Here is a 19,029-nt window from a genome sequence, read left to right on the forward strand (position 1 = left end):
TTGCGACAAACCTTGATTTTGTTATGTCAACAACCTTTGGTTGACATTTCAAAGGTTTTCCGTCACATTTCTTTCTAACTTTATTTTCACATTTATACGGTTTGTAATGGCTTCCGTTTGTCCTTCTATTACTCACATTATGAGAATAACAGTAACAAAATACAAAATGATATAACAATAACTAAAAAAACCAATAACAACATCAGCAACAACGACGACGGCAACGACAACAACAACAACAGCAAAATTATATTATTATTATTATTATTATTATTATTATTATTATTATTATTAGATTGTTTGAGTGATGGAAAGATGAACATGTTACTTCTTGTAGTGTCGGAACTTGTGTAAATACATTCAAGTATACCATTATCAATATTACCATCAATGTTACACTTCATAAGCTGTCACGCATTGTGCTCTGATAACATGATTTTAGTTTCCTTATATTTTCCTGCAGTGGTAAATGCTGTTCTCAAACGAAAGCACAAGATCAATCAAACAACCTTAGATGTCCTGCCCTTTTGTGAAAGCGTTGGATATGTAAGCAGAAATAAACAAGTCGTACATACTCTACCAGAACAAATGTCAATTGCAGAGTCCATCACAGTAAAGCATCCAGGCTCGACTGTCAATGTTACAGTACACAAGAAACACCGAAAAATGACTTTCGACGGACCGAAGGATCAGGGGAAAAGTGCTCAGGAAAAAAAGATCAAAATGTTCACTTTTTCAATGGAGTTGAAGGGTCCGTCTCTAACTCATTCCTCGATTCAATTTCTTGAAAACTAAAAAGTTTCAAAAGAAGGTTCATTCTGTATTGAACGAAAGAAAATTAAAAGCTACATTTACAGTAGAAGGCCAAATGTCATCTGCACAGCGCAAAACAAAGATGATGCAGAACAGGTAGGCAAGCTCATTCGAGACCTTATTGAGGAAACTGTGCTGTCGGTAGCTCCATCGTCAGAGGGTGTTCTACAACTTCCAGAATGGGACGAGTTGCTGACGAAGCTACAGAATGGCCATTCAGCTGAGATATCTGTTTGCAGAGATGCAAAACCCTTCAGAATAAAAATTATAACATTAAAGTCATCACTGTCGACTATAGAAAAGGATATTACCAATTTTCTTAGGAAGCACACCATTGTGAACGAGACAGTCGAAGGAGATTGTGGAAAAATCGAGTTTCTTTTTCGATATAAAAATGATGAACTCACCAAATTGAATCGGACATTTTAACAATGTCGAGATAAGAGAAGACATCAAGGGAAAATCTGGTTCCATATTCATAAAAGGCGAAAAATACAAAATTCAACAAGTTAAAGTTTCTCTTGAGAAAACTAATGAAGACGGTCAATCGGCAAGAAAGTACAATTGACAAAACTGGTGTATTAAGCAATGATCTTCTGAAAGTTATCGAAGACAAAACGTCCTGTGTTATACAGATTACAGCCGAAGTAGTTAAAACACCGAACAGTGAGTATTGCACTTTATAGGGTAGCTAAGATGAATAAAAAAATTGAAAACAGGGTAAAGTCTAGAAACATTAATCTTTCAAATTTTAATCTATTGACTTTCTCTGCTTTGATGACTATCACACAAACTATTCTTTATGTTTATCGTATTCATATCATCCATTACCCTCCTGTTGTTTTTTTTCAATCCAGTCAACGATGAAGAAAAATTGCGCGACGTCATTAAAGATGACGATTTTGTGAAAAATATGTTCATGAAAAGGGGACCTGTGTCTATCGCCAAGTCTCAATCTTGTTTGAATTTCAACACTAGAGAAGGTTGTGTATCCGACTTGTCAGGGGAAATATAGCAAAACAAAAGGTGAGAAAATAACCCGCAGTCACTAGTGATGCATTTTTTGTAATTTAATAACAAGAACTTGCTCTTTAATAAATTAATTATTGTAATCTAAAAGAAGTTTATTTCAGCTAATAGTTCAATCGTCAATGAAGGTATTGAAATTTGCTTGATTCTATAATTCAGGGAACGAAAGCCGCCCGAGGCCATAAGATTGAAACACTGAGATATGTACTTTTCCTACAATGTGTATTATGTTACGTTTTGAAGAGGGAATATTAGATGTAAAATACCCGCGCCTTAAATGTGAATTCTGTCTTCTTTAATAAGACTAACGTCATCGTCAACACCATCAACAAAACGTGCGATTTAACCACTGGAGCAATATCTAAAGCAGTTTTGCAAGTCGCAGGACAAGCTCTACAAGCTGAAATCACCACTAAGAAAAGTATGCCAGTCAAGGAGGGTGACTTGATCATCACTAGTGGTGGTAATCTTCATTGTAAAGCCGTCTTCCATGTCTGTATTCTGGGTACTCCATGGGTTGATGGAATTGTGGCAACAAAGGTACTTAAACGCTGAATTTATTTATTTATCAAGTTTACTTTATTCAATTCAGGTACTTTGGTAAACTCAAAAGAGAGTTATATTTTGTAGGGTCCTCATCATTAAAAATCCTATACGTTTACCATAAGAAACATTTCAAAAGGACGAATAAACCGACTAAAAATTTACATTTAATCGCATTAATGTAGTTGTTTGAAGGATGAACTTTGAAGAATGATATTATTTGTTTCACCTCTTTATTATAGATTCTTCATGACGCAATAAAGGCGTGTCTGAAAGCTGCCAGTGCAAGAAAGATGTCTTCGATAGCTATCCCTGCCATGGGTACTGGTAAGCTTGGATATCCAAAAGACATTACAGCACGCATTATCTATCAAGAAATCGTAAATTTCAGCAAGCAAGAGCCAAGGACTTCTCTGAACGAGGTTATTGTTGTGGTGTATGATCAAGACCTGCCAACTTGTCAGGTACAGTTTCTTCTAATAAAGTATAAGAATACAGACAACTGTAATTGATATTGCATTTCGGCATTACGATTAATGTTGGAGACACTACAATATGTACTGATCATACTTAATAACGGTATTTGTTGATTTTCCATAGGCTTTTGAAGATGAGATGAATACTCTATGTGCTTCATCTCTTACACGTCATGATCTTGGTAAGTAGCTTCTTTGCACTTCTTACACAACATCGATAATAATTGATGTCTTGTATCTGTGAGAGATAAAACACAGATGAAGTCTGTTGATTTGGGATTTTACATTTGACATTTGCGCTTTAGCAGATACAGGTAAGTCAGTAGAATTAGTAAAGAAGGGTGTAAAGTAAACACACGCTGTCTTCTGGAACCTCCCTTTACGAAAAGTGACAAGTCTCTGAGCTAGTGCTTGAAATCATCTACCGGAACAGAAGACTAATTGTAATCAGAAAAATGGTTTATGATGAGCATTTACATGTACAAAACTCAAGGATATAGACAGAGAAATAAAAAAGATTGATAGATGGATGGATGGATGGATGGACAGTTAAAAAGACAGAAGGCGGACAGACGGACATAGGTAGGTTGGTAGGTTGGTATGTTGGTTGTAGTAGGTAGTTCTTATCGTTACCATCCTGCAATGACATCGAGAACTCATGTCTTTTTTAAATTTTTAAGGTTGCATGCCGATGTTAAACAATACTTATTAACGCTGTGCATATTTTGTCTACATATTACTGCGTGTTGCGTGTAATAAAGCTGTATAGCTACGTTTGAATGTATATTTTGTGTGATTTATCCCACATAGGTTTATCAAAGTCTTCACTATCAACACCAGACATTAACTCGCACAGAACACCAGAAGGAAGACAGTCACTCTGATTAAAGAGACATAGTAAAAGAAATGGTAAATAAAGTATTTTACTAAAACACTATCTACTCATACAATGACCAGAAATTTACTAAAGCATCTTAATAAGAATTTACCAATGCCATTTCCTTAGAACTGCAGACATTAATTACGTTTCTGGCTGTTTTTCATTTCAGGCTGATGTGATAGTGAATCCGATCCACACATCGTGCTGCTTAGAAATCGGAGTTTTATCACAAGCTCTTTCTGAGGCGACTGGCCAGCAACTACAGACAGAACTCACGAAAAATAAACCAATTCCTGTGAGTGAAGGAAATATAATTTTTACAAGTGGCGCTAACTTAAAATGCAAACGTGTTTGTCATGTTTGCCTTTTGAACACAAAGTGGGACGGTGGTACAAAGTGTGAACCGGTAAGGTACTAATATCTCTTTGGTGGTCGGTCCGTTATTTTCCAAAGTCCCTGCTATGTCTATTGTTCCATCTTCGAAAATTAACTCTTTAATTATGGAGTTTTGAAGAGAAAGACAAAATTAAGTCATAGACCCTCGAGAAAAACGGGACAGGCAACTGCTGAGGTTTCTTTGTGCGATCTATCTTGGAATATATTAAAGTTTATTTACCAAGCGGTCCCCGACAACAATACTTCGTACTTAACACTGAATCTCATTAACGATCAAACTGACGTTCTGAATATGTACACTTTGCTCTTGCATGGCACGTTCCGAGTAATGACACGGAGAATTTGAGGGTTTTTTTGATACTAGGCATGGTGAATGTTCTGGTAACGATGAAGATCACATTTTGGATTCTAGCCGAAGCCAACGGGAAAAAAACAGACGATAAAAACAGTGTACATTTAGCCATAGACGCTGCAGTAAACTCTTGCTAGGTATCGACAATATAAGTTTACATTCCCTACCATAAAAATCTCCGATAACAACAAACATTTACAAGTTAGACAGCTTTACACTTCCCCAGTCCTGCGAAACGAAAATCTGACCTTTATTTCATCTGTCACGTAACATTTGACGAAAATCAGGGAACAAAAAATGACTACTCCATCGGAGCTCAAATACACGACCTCTAACATTTTGGTACTGTTTTAGCCTAAAGAAACACCAAAGTTCGGATAAGCTACACATGTTTACATCAGCAAAGTACTAGAAAATACATTTGTAACACTGACTTTCGCTGTCAGGAGAAACTTCGCGATAAATCGGGACTAGCCATCGGTTGATGGAGTCCGAAGCGGTAAGGTAGACATGCATTTACACAAAGCTGAACGCTGTCCTCGTAAATTTGGCCGTTGACAGTTTTCAAACAACAACATTTCAGTAGTTAACATACATACTTTACCGAATCATGGAGCACTCCTCGCAGAGAAAATATTCCGACGGTTAAAAACTGCAAAAACGAGGGAAAATTCGGAGATACACGGACGATTGTGGAATGTAAACAACTCTGTGATGTCAACTGCTGTTAAGTCTAGAACTGCAGCGGTATGTGTTTCGTATTTCTATACAAAACTTTGTCACTATACAGCAACATACTGACTCCCTGCAGACTTCTAATTGCATCGAATCTCGCTACCACTATGTAAAAAGTACTTTAAAACCATTTTGACGAATTCTTCTCAAAATAGTTGTAACACTTTTATTTCTAAAAATGGACTTGCGGGTAATCCGAAATAACTTGTAATCTGAAAACATTATTACCATGTACCCGCATGCACGTGTCTATGAACCGGACGTTGTGCAGTCGATCGGGTCCAGCTTCATTCCGTCCCCGACCCATTAACACCTCTTAATTATTCCAAGATAGATCGCTGGCTGCTAATCCCATAGACCCTTTGTTCTCTATCGCAGTTGCCTGTCCCGTTTTTCTCGAGGGTCTATGGTTTAGTGACCATTGATGAAACCGGTGCAGTGTCCTAAGTTTGCAAGGATGGGAAGATAAGTACAGAAATAACATGATCGGATTCCCTTCGACAGTTTCACCACGTAAGAGTTAACGTAATGCATCGGGATCTCTCGTTGATAATTTTAAAAAGAACAATATGAATGAGCAGTGAATGTTTTTAAACACAACGCTTGAATCGAGTAAAACGCCATGAAACTCAACTATTGTCTATTAATCGAACAGCTCATGACGGGAGCGATCAGGGACTGCCTTATCGCAGCAGATTGACGCCAACATGACGTCTATTGCTATTCCTGCAATGGGAACTGCTGGCCTTCAATATCCATGCAAGATAACTGCAAAAATAGCATACGAGGAAATAGATAGTTCAGCGCAGACAGACCCAACGGATCTTTGACTGACATACGTATTGTTGTCTACGACAAAAACCCAGAAGTATGCAAAGTAGGTCAACGTCAGTGTCATGTTTATAACAAGTAGAGAACGCGTAACTGATCTATATAGCACGTGGGTGAACGCTGAGGGAACGATTTTACTCTGCATTAAAGGGGAAATTCACCAAGGCCGATTTTTACATATGTTCTAGCTTTTGGGTCACATATTCTAGAAACGCCGTTCTGGCCACTTATAACTCGCACGGTTTCAGCTGCTGAAAGATAATTTTATCGAAATTAATTACATAGGTCTTACCAATCTGGCTGAGAGATAGGATATATGTTGTATTTTGATTTCTAGTCCAGCTTTTCTTACATGGTATCATGTATCATTATCATATGTTGCCCATATTGAGGGTGGGACATTGCTTTGCCACAGATTACCCTGAGGGCCTCCATTACAGGTGTATGGAACAAAGAACATTGATTTTATTCCATTTCAGATTATATATCACAATTGAATAGCTGATCCGTGATATTCTTATCTACCACCATTTTGTGTTGAAGCAATCCTAAACTGTCCCTCGCTTACAACACGAGCTTTTTCATTTGTCAAACTAGGCTTACGAAGATGAACTGAAGAAGCCATATCGACAGATGAACGGTATATTTCAACTCAACCAATTGTATTTACGTTTTTTGTACAGTGAATGGTTTTCATTACCTGTTGTTTCTGAGCTTGTTTTCGATGAAGTACCAGTTACGTAGGTACATTTTGAATCAATCCCTTGTGAACATCGACACATTTTCTATATTCGCGGCATATTGGTAAAGTTTGTGCTTGCCATATTTCCTTTCATTGAAATATCAGTGTTGAAAATAAGGAATGTAAGGATTTATGCTTGTAGATTGTTGCATCAATACCAGTTATTGTTTGTTAATATGGCATTCAGATGTATGTTGGCAATCATGCTTATGTCTAGTGTTTTGTGCTAAAATCCAAAGTGTCTGTCTGATAACTATCCAGCTTCTAACTTAAAGGTACAAATACAACAAGTTTGATCAACACTATATTGCTACATCAAGACTATTGATTATCTGCCAATATTTTGTCATATTAGAAGCTGTAAGTTAGACGTAATCTATATCAACTATAATTTGAACGTAGCACATGGACCGTGTTTTATCTCGGACATATATATTCTACAATACAGAATAACGTCATGTCGAGCGACACATAAGGCAATAAATCGTGTTATGCCTGGATAAACATATGAATTATGGATACTTATTTAATTTTATTCAAGGCCGTTCGACCTGACTAAATAGAACATTTCATTCATGTTTGTTTCATTCAGGTTTGTCGTTAATAAGACAGCACGCCGGTGCCTTTGTGATTATTTTTGATCGGTAAATCACAAACTACATGTTGTTTATTTATTGTGACTTTGCGTATCCAGAAATTTGTACGGATTGCCACATAATTTGAAATGTCAAGTGAAAATACGGCCGAATCCAAATGTCAAATTATAGATATATATGCCAGTTTTTGCCAAAACTTTTTTTGACAAAGCGCTCTTGTCAACCTAAGTCAGAATATAATTTGCATGTTCCTTAAATACATAATTTGCATTGACTTGTTCAAACGAGGGATTGCGCATTGACGTGAACAGGTTTTGATATGAATTTGCACAATAATTCTCTTAGTTAGTTATTATACCTGTTTAAGTAGTTCATAGTTTCTCTGCCAAGTTCTTATTCTGCTTTGCATAGATAAAAGAAAACGTATGATTTAAAACATAGGTTATAAAACATGAATGCATTTCTTATTCTTTTTCTTTCAATCTCTCAATCAGGGTCCTTGTCTGATTTCTTGGTTAGTGTACGGAGGGAACACATTAAGTATAATATACAGGTATAAATGACACATTCTGTGCTGATAAAATTATAGCATTATATCATCGATACTTTTCCCCTTTTTCAGCCGTCGAAGAAATTTTCAGGAGCAGTAAGGAAACAGTATCAAACAGAAACTCGGTTCGATTGGAGCATACGGCATCTCGAATAATACAATATGGTCCTTCAAGGAATCGGGTGAACTGCCAGATGAGGCGATCGATGCGGCGATATATCTTCTAACGAAGGAAGACAAGGTAGAAAGTTCTTCATCGTGCGATTCGGTGTTTTTGTTATAATACTTGCTTGATGGTCATTCTGATTCAATTTGCCAAACATGTTATGTAATTCATGGGCATATGCAAGATGTTATATGGGGAGTTTTTCAACGTTTACGTTAGTATTTTTAGAACGCATTAATAAGGATCTATAATATTGCAGTAAAGTTCAAATAAAGATGGAGATATATAGCCATGCATGTTAACGTTTTTCTCCCTTTTGATAATAGAAAACCCTCTTCTTGGAGAGCTATGTGATGAGTGACATAGCTTTGCGTAGGATATTCTCTCATGCCGAATCGGTGAGGTTCAACATTTTGTCTAATTGAGAATGGCAGATATCCAGTAACGTAGTTGTGAATCATTTGAAATCATTTGAAATAAAGCAACATAAGGACAGAAGTACTTGAAACTGAACAGTTTTTAATCCGTTAATATATCAGATATCAATCTCAAAGAACGACCAGATTCGAAGAATGGTTTTGCAATAAAATGGATAACACGTGTTGGCGTAAGCTTCTTGAAAGATGATGTTAGAAATACGAGGAAATATGGTCATGCCAATATAGACAAAGACTAAGGCTTACAGAAGTAAGGTTTTGATTGTTCACAATATTCAAAATGGTCTGTTTTAGACAATGGGGCATCTCCCTGAAGTAAATTACACGATATGTACCCTTTAATAGTCTTTACCATGTGCTGTGAAGAAAGCATTAAGAAAAAGGAAAGAGGAAGGTCATTGAATATGAATTAACCACAAATTACAACCCTTTATATTATACAGATGGATTTCCGCAAGTATGATATATGCATTGGTCCAGTGCTCTTTTATGAACCTAGTAATCACAACGCACGTGGGCATTGGACATTATTGGTATGTGTTTTTCAAAATACGTCTTTAGATTTATGTACTTTATATTTCGGTCCATATGGAAGAGGTTAAGAAAATCCTCATTCTGTTATACGCATTTATTTGGTAGAATTGCCACTTTTATAATCCACAAAAAAGACAGAAATATTTTAATACTTTGAATAATAGATACAATTTTCTTCTTTACAGATAATTGACTTAGCCCGAAAAGATTTATACTTCTTAGACCCTAAGGGAGAGAGAAAGGGGATATCGACATGATAAAGGAAAATTTTGAGTAAGTATACCCGTTTGCCGTCAAAACTTCTCGGTTGATAAAGGTTCGGTGTCAATGTGACGATGAAAGTGTTGTTCTTCATGTCCTTGTCGTTTCGGTTTTGTCCTCCCGATATCCATTAGACTTTTGTGAAAGCAATAGTGACATAAAATAGTAAGCATCTCCGTTTATATTTTTCTCTATAGCCATTATACATTTTATTCGCACTTCTGTAATAAAAGGGACGGAACTGCTTCATCCTTGATAAATAAATGATTAAAATGTCTTATTTTATCACGTCTGTAGGGAACTCTTGAGCGAAAAGTGTGCTTGCAATTTTGTCTTGTCAGTCAGAGAAACTAAGCATCAATTGCAGTCTGATAGAGCGTCATGCGGCGTTTTTGTGATAAAGGTTAGTATTTTTATTCGACTAGACTTGTTTGCACTTACCGCTTTCATCAAACATTGTGAACAATTCTAATGTCCATGTTTCTGTTATCTTATCGCCGGTCCCTTTTCAACTGATGTAAAACAGGTTAAGCTACTTTTGCAATGTAGCCGCTAGTCACAATATCCATTTGAGATCAGTCATTCTGGTTTCATTGCTCAATTACGCATTTCTTGAGGACATAGCGAAGATTGAAACCGACGAACATACATCTCAGTGATTTTTTTTTCAGTATGCAGAATATCTGTATCATCGTGGGAAACTAAGAAACATTGCCACCTTACAAGACAAAGTAGTCGACGTTCAAAAGGAGAGGAGAGATATGGCAATACGACTCCTGCAAGCGACTGGTATTCTAAAAACACTTATATAAGCGTGTCACTCTCGATATAATTTAGTGTTGAAGGAAAAATATTTTCTCGCATGCCGAACGTTTGCTTTTTCGTGCTGTTGACTTTTGTTATGCAAATATATTGCTATCTTCTACACGAAATTACTCCTTCCGTAAGTAGCATAAGAGACCAAACCAGGAAGTGTAAAACGGGGAAAATTGTGCGACTGAGAAGCAAACATAAAGCTAGAATAATTACTTTTGAGAGGGTCAATGGGACAGAAAAAGAAGTAGCAGAGAAATAATAAATTTAGGTACTTTGACTTGTGAGAGAGTCCCAACGAGACTCAAGATCATTCCAACTTTTCCCCACATAGAAACTGGCCTGTTGGGATTCTAACACAATAACTAATACTACTGTTTTCGATGTTTGTCTATAAATGTCAGATCAGCCAAAAACTTTTTGCACCTTATACGATATGCGTACGTGATTGGATAAAATGGCTGTGTGCATCATTTGTAATGACCCCTCAGCCTCTGTATTGGTCAGATATTAATTTTAGACATCATGTTGCCTATAAATAAGTTCCAAACTACAAAGTTTCGTTTGAGACGCCATGGCACGTTCCTTCAAAGTGGGTTCTACTACTCTGACGCCTACACGCGCGCTAGTCCGCTCTTGCAGGGCTATAATACGGCTACGGTGTAATTATAGCCGAGCACTCTTTGACACATACCGGCCTTAGAGCTAATAGCTGACCGTCGTGCATCGGTTGATAGCGTGACAGACAATTACTTTAAAGAGGTAAATAGTCCTCTTGTAGTACCGCCATAGTAAGTTGCTCGCTACGATCATTAAGCCAGGAGCGGAGCTAGTACCATGCTATACAGCAAACATTGTGGAATATCTTAGTCATTTCATGCTCACTGAGTCTCGAATGGCTTTGTTAAGTCTGCATAGCTTTGCCTGTTTGATGAACGTTAGTTTTGTATTTGTAGGAAAATTTTTGAAACCAACACAATTTGTCTTGCTTCATTCGGAATCGTCTCTGTCTTACAAAGCGTAATCTTAACTCACTGTTCATGTGTAGGGGTTGTCAACCTGATGTAATATCCATTACCCAGATATCCACGATATAAATTTGTGCGTAAACAAGAAAAGTAATTCCATTAATTTTAATAGACGTGGAGGGTATGGCCTATTTGCCTCAAAGTGGCCATACCCACCACGTCTAAATCTATGTGGAGGAAACGTTGTCATGATGGTTTGCAATAAAAAGGAATGTATGGACAATGTCCTACCAAGCCCTTACAATTGTTTTTCGTCTACCTTCAAGTCCACCTAAGATAAATATCAACTTTTGTTGATGCTTTTTAGCAAAATGATTGACAAACCTTAGCTTTCTGAGGAAAAGACAAGCGTTCGAAATAATCGTGCAAGATATATGTAACTCTCCACTCCATCTGGACACACTACGGGCTCAAATTGGGCGACTTCTCCTTTTTCCCGTCATCGATTCATTGCCCTTACTACCGATTTGCTTTACGATCTCTCGATATTGTGGATATGTGATAATCCAACCAGGCAAGTTTCTGTGTGGGGAAAAATTGGAATGAATTACAAGTACCCAATCACGCACTCTATAGCACGGCTATATTCCAATCGGCAATTGTTTATCAGTTTATTCGTGAGTAATTGAATAACATGTGTCCACCTTCACTGGTTTTCCGCTTTGCTTCTGAATATTCATCGTTTGTAATAGATAGAGTAACGTCATTTTTGTAACACTTACAGCCTTATGGAGAAAGTCCGCTTGGAAAAAACGTCATCGAAACTCGATCTCAGTCATTATGAATCCAGACAGAGACTCCAAAAGTGGCTGTTATTTCCAGTTCATTTCCTTATACTCGTACTACCTTTTATTGTGGCTTGACCTTACGGCAGGATAAAAAGGTCCAACCCTTTCCTAAAACTCGGACGGAACTACTCTCATCTACAAGCCTTGAAATTTTAAATTCACTTTTCCCAGACACAATACTAGTCGTCGTCGTCATAATCATCATCATCATCATCATCATCATCATCATCATCATCATCATCATCATCATCATCATCATCGTCATCATGATTATTAGTTGATCTCAATTATAAAGTGCTTAAAATGACTAAATGATCCCTTTTGATGGTTTGATCGTTGAGTATAATATTAAACAATTTTGCCTTTTATGAGCCTGACTGTACAATGTCATTAACATGATTACATTCTGATATCTAACAGCTAGTGGCGGGCATGCTGGCTCGGTTAGTAACGCAGACCAACAGGGTACTCAGGAACAAAGTTCGGAAACAACAGGAAAGCTCTGGCCCAGTACGCTGACTTTGGCCATTTATTCTGATCAAGAAAGCAATATTGCTAAGGCAATAACTTTATTGCAGAGATACATTCAATGAAGAGTTCAGATGGTCGGTAAGTTTATTAGTCCCCGCGGATGAAGTTCAGGGGACTTATAGATTGGGTGCCATGCGTGCGTCCGAGCGTGTGTCCTTGCATCTACGGAAATCTCTCAGACATGCTAAGGCCGATTTTTTTCGTGTTCGCAGCTTTTACTCACACATTCCTTGACCGACTTCTTTTTAAATTGGCACAGTATGGCAACACACTGTGACTTGCATATGCTGGTGAAATTATTTAATGATACAATCAATTGTTCGCTGTCCGGTGCAACACAAATATTAATGATCTTCTCTGAAAGCGCTTGTCCGATTTGTATGAATTTGGTATGCAGGTTACTAGGGGTGACCTAAGTCATGTTTGTTCAATTGTAGTGTAATTTGCATACTAGAATTTTGGGAGCAATTTTTCGTGATTTTGGTCAAAAATCTTCTCTGAAACCGCTGATATGATGGTTCCTTGGGTTGATCTATATCAGTTTTTTGAAAATAATGAAAAAATCTGCAAAACTGTACTTTTTGGGCAATTTTTGCTATTTTTGGCAAAAATTTCCAAAAATCATCAAAGTTCTTAGAATCTTCGTGTCCAATTGCTTTTGTATGCAGGTTTGTAGGGGTGACCCGATTCAGATTTGTTGAAATCATAATATAAAACTTGCATACTTATATTTTGGGGGAATTTCTCAGGCACAGTACGCCAGCAGTCAGTGCCGGCTGTGATGTATACTACAGATCTCAGGTTCGACTTTCCCATCCGTATGTCCCATGTTCATCAATATTCCCTCAATTGCCAAACCAGCCACACTCATTATCTCAATTATCTTAAATATCGCAGCAGGACTATATCAGCCACTACGTCGCTTGCTATATGCCTAAAGCCATTACGCAAACATGTAATAAATGTTTTCTTTCAATTTGCCACAAGGACATCACACCATGACATACGTATGCACATCTACTATTTTCAGCATTATGACCAAATATGGTCGCCAGACAGCCATTTTGTTCTGATTTTTTACGTCCAAATCCATTACTCACACATGCCGGGACCAATTTCATTTGAACTCGGCATAAGGACAACACAGTATAACTTTACATATGCATGTCAGATTTCTTTGCTAAACAATCTAATGTGGCTGCCAAGTGGCCATTTTGTTCTTACTTTTTCGAAACTACTCTCATAACAAATAGCCATATCTATTATGCAACTATTACATAATTTTAGCTAAATTATACTTCAATTCTTACTTGGTACATCAGGCTGATAACAAACTTTGTCCTAGTTACTAGACCAAGACTTGAATGCCCGTGGACGATGTGCTTACCTATTGGAGATACGTATATATGCAATCCCCATACTGTGATTGTGGCGCAGGGACGAAAATCATAATGTAGCCAGGGAGTCTCAGCAGCAGCCACACTTTTATCTGCCATAGGCGACATTTTACATCCACTCTTTAGGTGTTGCGCGTTTTCCATAATATACATTTTCTGTCTTTTTTTAATATATAACACTTTGAAACAAATTAGATAAATTAAAAAGTACTTGTTTCAATATCAATCCTCGATTTCGTGAACACTTGCAAAACATAGACCTTGCTCTAGGTTACATGAATGTGAATAGGCGATTCAAAAATGGATGCCCCAACGGCTCTCAGCTTTGCAGATGCGATTGTAAAAGTATAGTACATTAGGCCATATTTATTATTTTTTACTCGTGCAAGGAAAGTGCAACTTGATCTGTTGCTGGAGAGTTCTTATCAACATCTGAGATGTCCGCCACGGTTATTAAGCTAGTTGGGTACGCACAGGACTGAAAGAAGTCCCAGTTTGGAATATTTAAGTTTGCCTGCAGCAGAGATTGGCGGGTGGGGGCGCTCGGTTAACTACTCTGAGACTCTCAAGCTTGGTTAGAATTATTCACGCCGCACAGCTGCCACACTGGCAGTGGAGGTAAATAGGTAGTCATGCTTGCTCTCATTCACAGCTTACCATGTAAAAGATATACAACCATTATTGGTTTTGAACCGCCAAACGAGTGATATGAACGTCATTTAAATTGCCCAATCAGTTTTCACTGTCAGGAGGTCTATAAAAGACAATACAAGAACTCATTTGTAACTGATAATATCAGCTTGCATATCTACACGTGTGCTGTAAAAGCAGTCTAGACGCAAATCTGGTTGGAAACAAGTTTAATTTTGATGAAAGGTGATGGACCATAAAAATTATTGATTTGATGCTAGAGGAAACGGAATGCATTGTGAATGGAAATGTTTTGTTAATAAGAATTTATACTCTTATTAAGCAGCAACACAAACTTCAAATCTTTGACGTAATCTATGATTCGAAAAAACGAAATTGGATGAATTTTATTTTTTCATCAATAATTCATTACCTGTTAGAATAATTACAATGATCTTCTCTCTTTTTTGACATTGTTTTGTCAGTTGTCGAAGCCCTGAAGACCATCGACAATCAACTGGGAACACAACAGACATTACATTTGTATGGCAGAGCGGTCGATGATAGAGCTATCTAAGACCTGTTTTTTTCTGAGATGCAACGACCGGTCTTATTATCTCCAAATATTCTTTTATTCTGTGAATATCTATGGAAATCTTCTGTTATCACTCATAATATTCTTATCGTTACTATGTACAATGATGACACTCAGGCAACGGTTTTTCTAAGCTTGCAACACATTAAATATTTCAAACAGCATTGTTTATTCTATATCAAAAGAATCAGATATAGTCTCTTTTTCGTCGTTATTGCCTTCACAAGTGTCGATGATTCATTTTAAGTAGTATTTTGAATTGCGGTTAATTGTCAGATTTGTTTTTTCCTTTCCATGCGAGAGCACCATAATAATTGTGCCACCAAGAAAATTTTACTCTTTCTAAGTGATAAAAAATATAAAGTTTTACGGTAAATGGTCGTTCAATGTTCCGCATTTTTTCTTATTTGCTAAAATAAAGCTATGCCACTTGAAAAGACTCTACCAATTTAGTTTACGTGTACACCGTCTCAAGTAACGTTGATGAGGCTGTAAACCGCCAAGCATTATTCCTGTGTTTTCACATGAAACTGCCAAGTTTATGAAAACAATTCTTTTGGATGAGACGTGTCAGAGCTGCAAGAAATCTCATTATTATGTCATATATCATGTCAGTACCAACATTTTTCTGGTAGGCAACAATTTATTATTCCGAGTTCATAGGTTTTCGTACTTAAATATTTTCAGGTGCCTTCAACGAAACACATGGCACGGTGTCAATCGATCTCTTTTACAGTGAGAAACAATTTGACATATAGCATCACCCGCTTGTCTCGTACCAAACTGCATGTAAGATTAGCCAATGAAAACTTCTGAACACGCAATTCGGTGTGAATTTATGGTGCGTCGAAATGTAGAGAGCTGTATGTAATTTTAGTGGTTTTTAGCGAATAAGGATTAGGAAATGAAAACATCTCACGAAAAGTTGCAAAGTTTATAAACATATACTAATCATATCATATATGATATACCTAAATGAAACGTATAGCAATCTAACGCATAATAAATATTTTTTTTGGAAGAAGTTCATTTTTACCACAGAAATCTTGCTAAGAAGTGTCGAATAACCAATTTTGAGGGATTACTGTTGCGGGCTAACGTATGGATGTGAAATCAACGTTGCAAGAAACAAAATACATACATTTACAAGAATCAGTAAGTTTCATCATGGCTTTTCGTTTCATACTGGCATTATGTTATTCAGAAAATATGAAGACAAACCATTCCGAACAGGATACCCAAGAAATATTGCCAGCTGTCATAATTTCGATCAAGTGTCAGTTTTTTCCCAGTCTGATTATTTACAACTTCGCATATCCTGTTTCTCAGACGACATTTACCGATTTTGTCTCGCTCATGTTACTTACAACTGTATGTTGTACTCAGTGATCAATAAAAGTAAAATGTAAAATAGCTTTTTGAAATCTTCAAATGCGTCGGCTTACAGTTGCCTGGTAATATATTACCTTAAAATGTTACTTTGTGTTTAAAAGCACACCATTGAAATGGCAACAGCGCCTTGGTACTCTGATGCTTGATAGGAAGAACGCCATTTATATACACAGAAATTTTATACTATGTTCAGACGACTTACAGGAACGGTTGCAGCCATACACGTTTGCACAACATATTGGCCGCCCAATACGTTTGTTAAGCGTATTTTCCTGAGCAATCTAAGGCCTAGCTGTCAGGGGCATGAGTTGCCTATTCTGAAATGTACAGTGTACATCCTTTCGTAAATAGTGATAAAACAGACAGGAATAACAATAACAGTTGCATAGTGCTTATATCCATGATATCCGTTGTGGCTATTACTCATATTTGAAATGTAGTGTTATCCAAAATGACCATATGAATAAATAGCAAATATTGCAGGTGTTGTACGATACGATAAGAAATATATATATAGCGCCTGGTATCCATCAAAATGTTCACTGGCGCTTAATTTTCTTTAAAAAGCTCTTACTCCTCGGTGAGTGGAGCCCCTTGATTGCAATTCTAAAGTTGTGATAGAATACAAAATTTCTATAGTGTATTTGGATTAAGTGAGATAGTATTCAATTGCAGTAATTTATGGTACAGTAGCATGTTTATGCATATCAGTGCAAATAGTAGAATGTGTGACATCTAGCTCTGGATGACAGGGTGGTGGACCAGCATTGAATGGTAACAAAAAAATAACTGATGAAAAGATGTCGTAGGGAGTTTTGCATACAAGGATGATTTTCCAAGAAGATCCAGCCTGTGGTCAGTTGACAGCCGATATAAACTTCATGAAAAAAACTTCCGATGAGGCCTGAAAGCGTTCACAAAAAGCGCTCACTACGAACAGTGAGTAATCGTATTCATGGATTGCAAGTCTGGTAAAGATTTCCCAAAATCAGGTGACAGTAATTGAGAAAATTACTATTTTGAGATAGCTATGTGGGGCAGCCTGTTAGGCGTTCGCCACCAGATGACCATATATGTGTTGTCATTCCAATAGTCATGTTAAGCCCTTGGCAAGTACGAGAAACGCTCTTTGTTGGTAAAAAGCGTGCGTATGTATGTATGTATGTATGTATGTATGTATGTATGTATGTATGTATGTATGTATGTATGTATGTATGTATGTATGTATGTATGTATGTATGTATGTATGTATGTATGTATGTATGTATGTATGTATGTATGTATGTATCTATGTATGTATGAACAAATGGATGGATGGAGTGGATGGATGGATGGATATGTGTATGTATGTATGTATGTATGTATGTATGTATGTATGTATGTATGTATGTATGTATGTATGTATGTATGTATGTATGTATGTATGTATGTATGTATGTATGTATGTATGTATGTACGAACAATGAATGGATGGATCGATGGATGAATGGATGGATGGATGTGTGTGTGTATGTGTCTATCTTCCTATGTATGTGTCTATCTATGTTTCTATCTATGTATCTATCTTCGTATGTAAATTTGTGATTTTCTTTCAAGACATTGCAAAATGTCATCTTCAATACACGCACTGCAACTTTGGACACAAGTCAAAGCTGTAACTTGTACCTAGTCTGCCATTTCATGGCTCTTCCATAGACAGCCAAGAAACACAGATGCCACAGTAGAACTGTTTAGTAAGCTCACAGCACGATGCAAGAGAAACATGCATCGCCATTGAAGTGATTCAAAGAATCTGGTTTCACTTGATTTGGATAAGGGTTGCATGTAGAGGCGACAGCAAGAGAACACCGCGTAAGTATAGACGTCGCCGTACTCCACATCTGATTATCATCAGATTGGGGAAGTTTGAAACTGCCATCTGCGTATGCACGCATTGTGGAACGCGTAAAAATGTGGAAGTATCTTCTGAGACTGAGACGAGTGATGACAGCTGAAGAACTTGTGGCGCTTTGGCGATCGAGAAGAATGGATGAGGTTTGTTAAAAAATTATACAGCCTAACCATATTCGGGTAACAGCATTACTTTCTTTTTCCTCGGTCCTGAGAGTCATACGCCTCTACGCCTTCGACAATGGTTGCGATAGAAGTAATATTTAGTTAGCCTAAGAAAGACTGAGTTATCTGTAAATAAAATAAGCATATCCGTTTGCCCTATTTGAGACGATACGCGTAGCAAATAGACATTTCTGTTATACTCTTTACCTTTGAAGTATCACACCTTAAAACAGAGTTGACGTTGTCCTATAAACGCCCCCATCCGCTTTATTTCACAGCACCATTAAGCAATGGCGTGCGGTACACAATCTAGTAAAGAAACACAAGGCCCACTTGACATCACTTAAAATTCATAATTTACATATTATATATTATGTAATCCCGTGTACTTAAGCATCTGCCTGAACACGTTGTGAACGTCAATACTATTCACCTAGCCTGGTTTTCTGTTTTATATTA

General features: G+C 37.1%; 2 long non-coding RNA genes across 2 annotated transcripts; both read left to right on the plus strand.

Moving 5' to 3' along the window:
- The first annotated feature begins 1,052 nt into the window (after positions 1-1,052).
- On the plus strand, positions 1,053-2,849 carry LOC139143282 (uncharacterized). The gene is made up of 4 exons (XR_011554569.1): positions 1,053-1,479; positions 1,671-1,839; positions 2,146-2,382; positions 2,628-2,849. It is a non-coding gene; the product is annotated as an uncharacterized lncRNA (long non-coding RNA).
- Positions 2,850-2,983: 134 nt separating this feature from the next.
- On the plus strand, positions 2,984-15,471 carry LOC139143281 (uncharacterized). The gene is made up of 13 exons (XR_011554568.1): positions 2,984-3,043; positions 3,672-3,770; positions 3,911-4,147; positions 5,880-6,101; positions 6,653-6,695; positions 8,016-8,184; positions 8,436-8,507; positions 8,990-9,079; positions 9,266-9,353; positions 9,639-9,744; positions 10,013-10,130; positions 12,391-12,579; positions 15,014-15,471. It is a non-coding gene; the product is annotated as an uncharacterized lncRNA (long non-coding RNA).
- Positions 15,472-19,029: the final 3,558 nt, after the last annotated feature.

The sequence above is a fragment of the Ptychodera flava genome, chromosome 11 (genome assembly GCF_041260155.1).
Source record: "Ptychodera flava strain L36383 chromosome 11, AS_Pfla_20210202, whole genome shotgun sequence".
Classification (NCBI taxonomy): domain Eukaryota; kingdom Metazoa; phylum Hemichordata; class Enteropneusta; family Ptychoderidae; genus Ptychodera; species Ptychodera flava.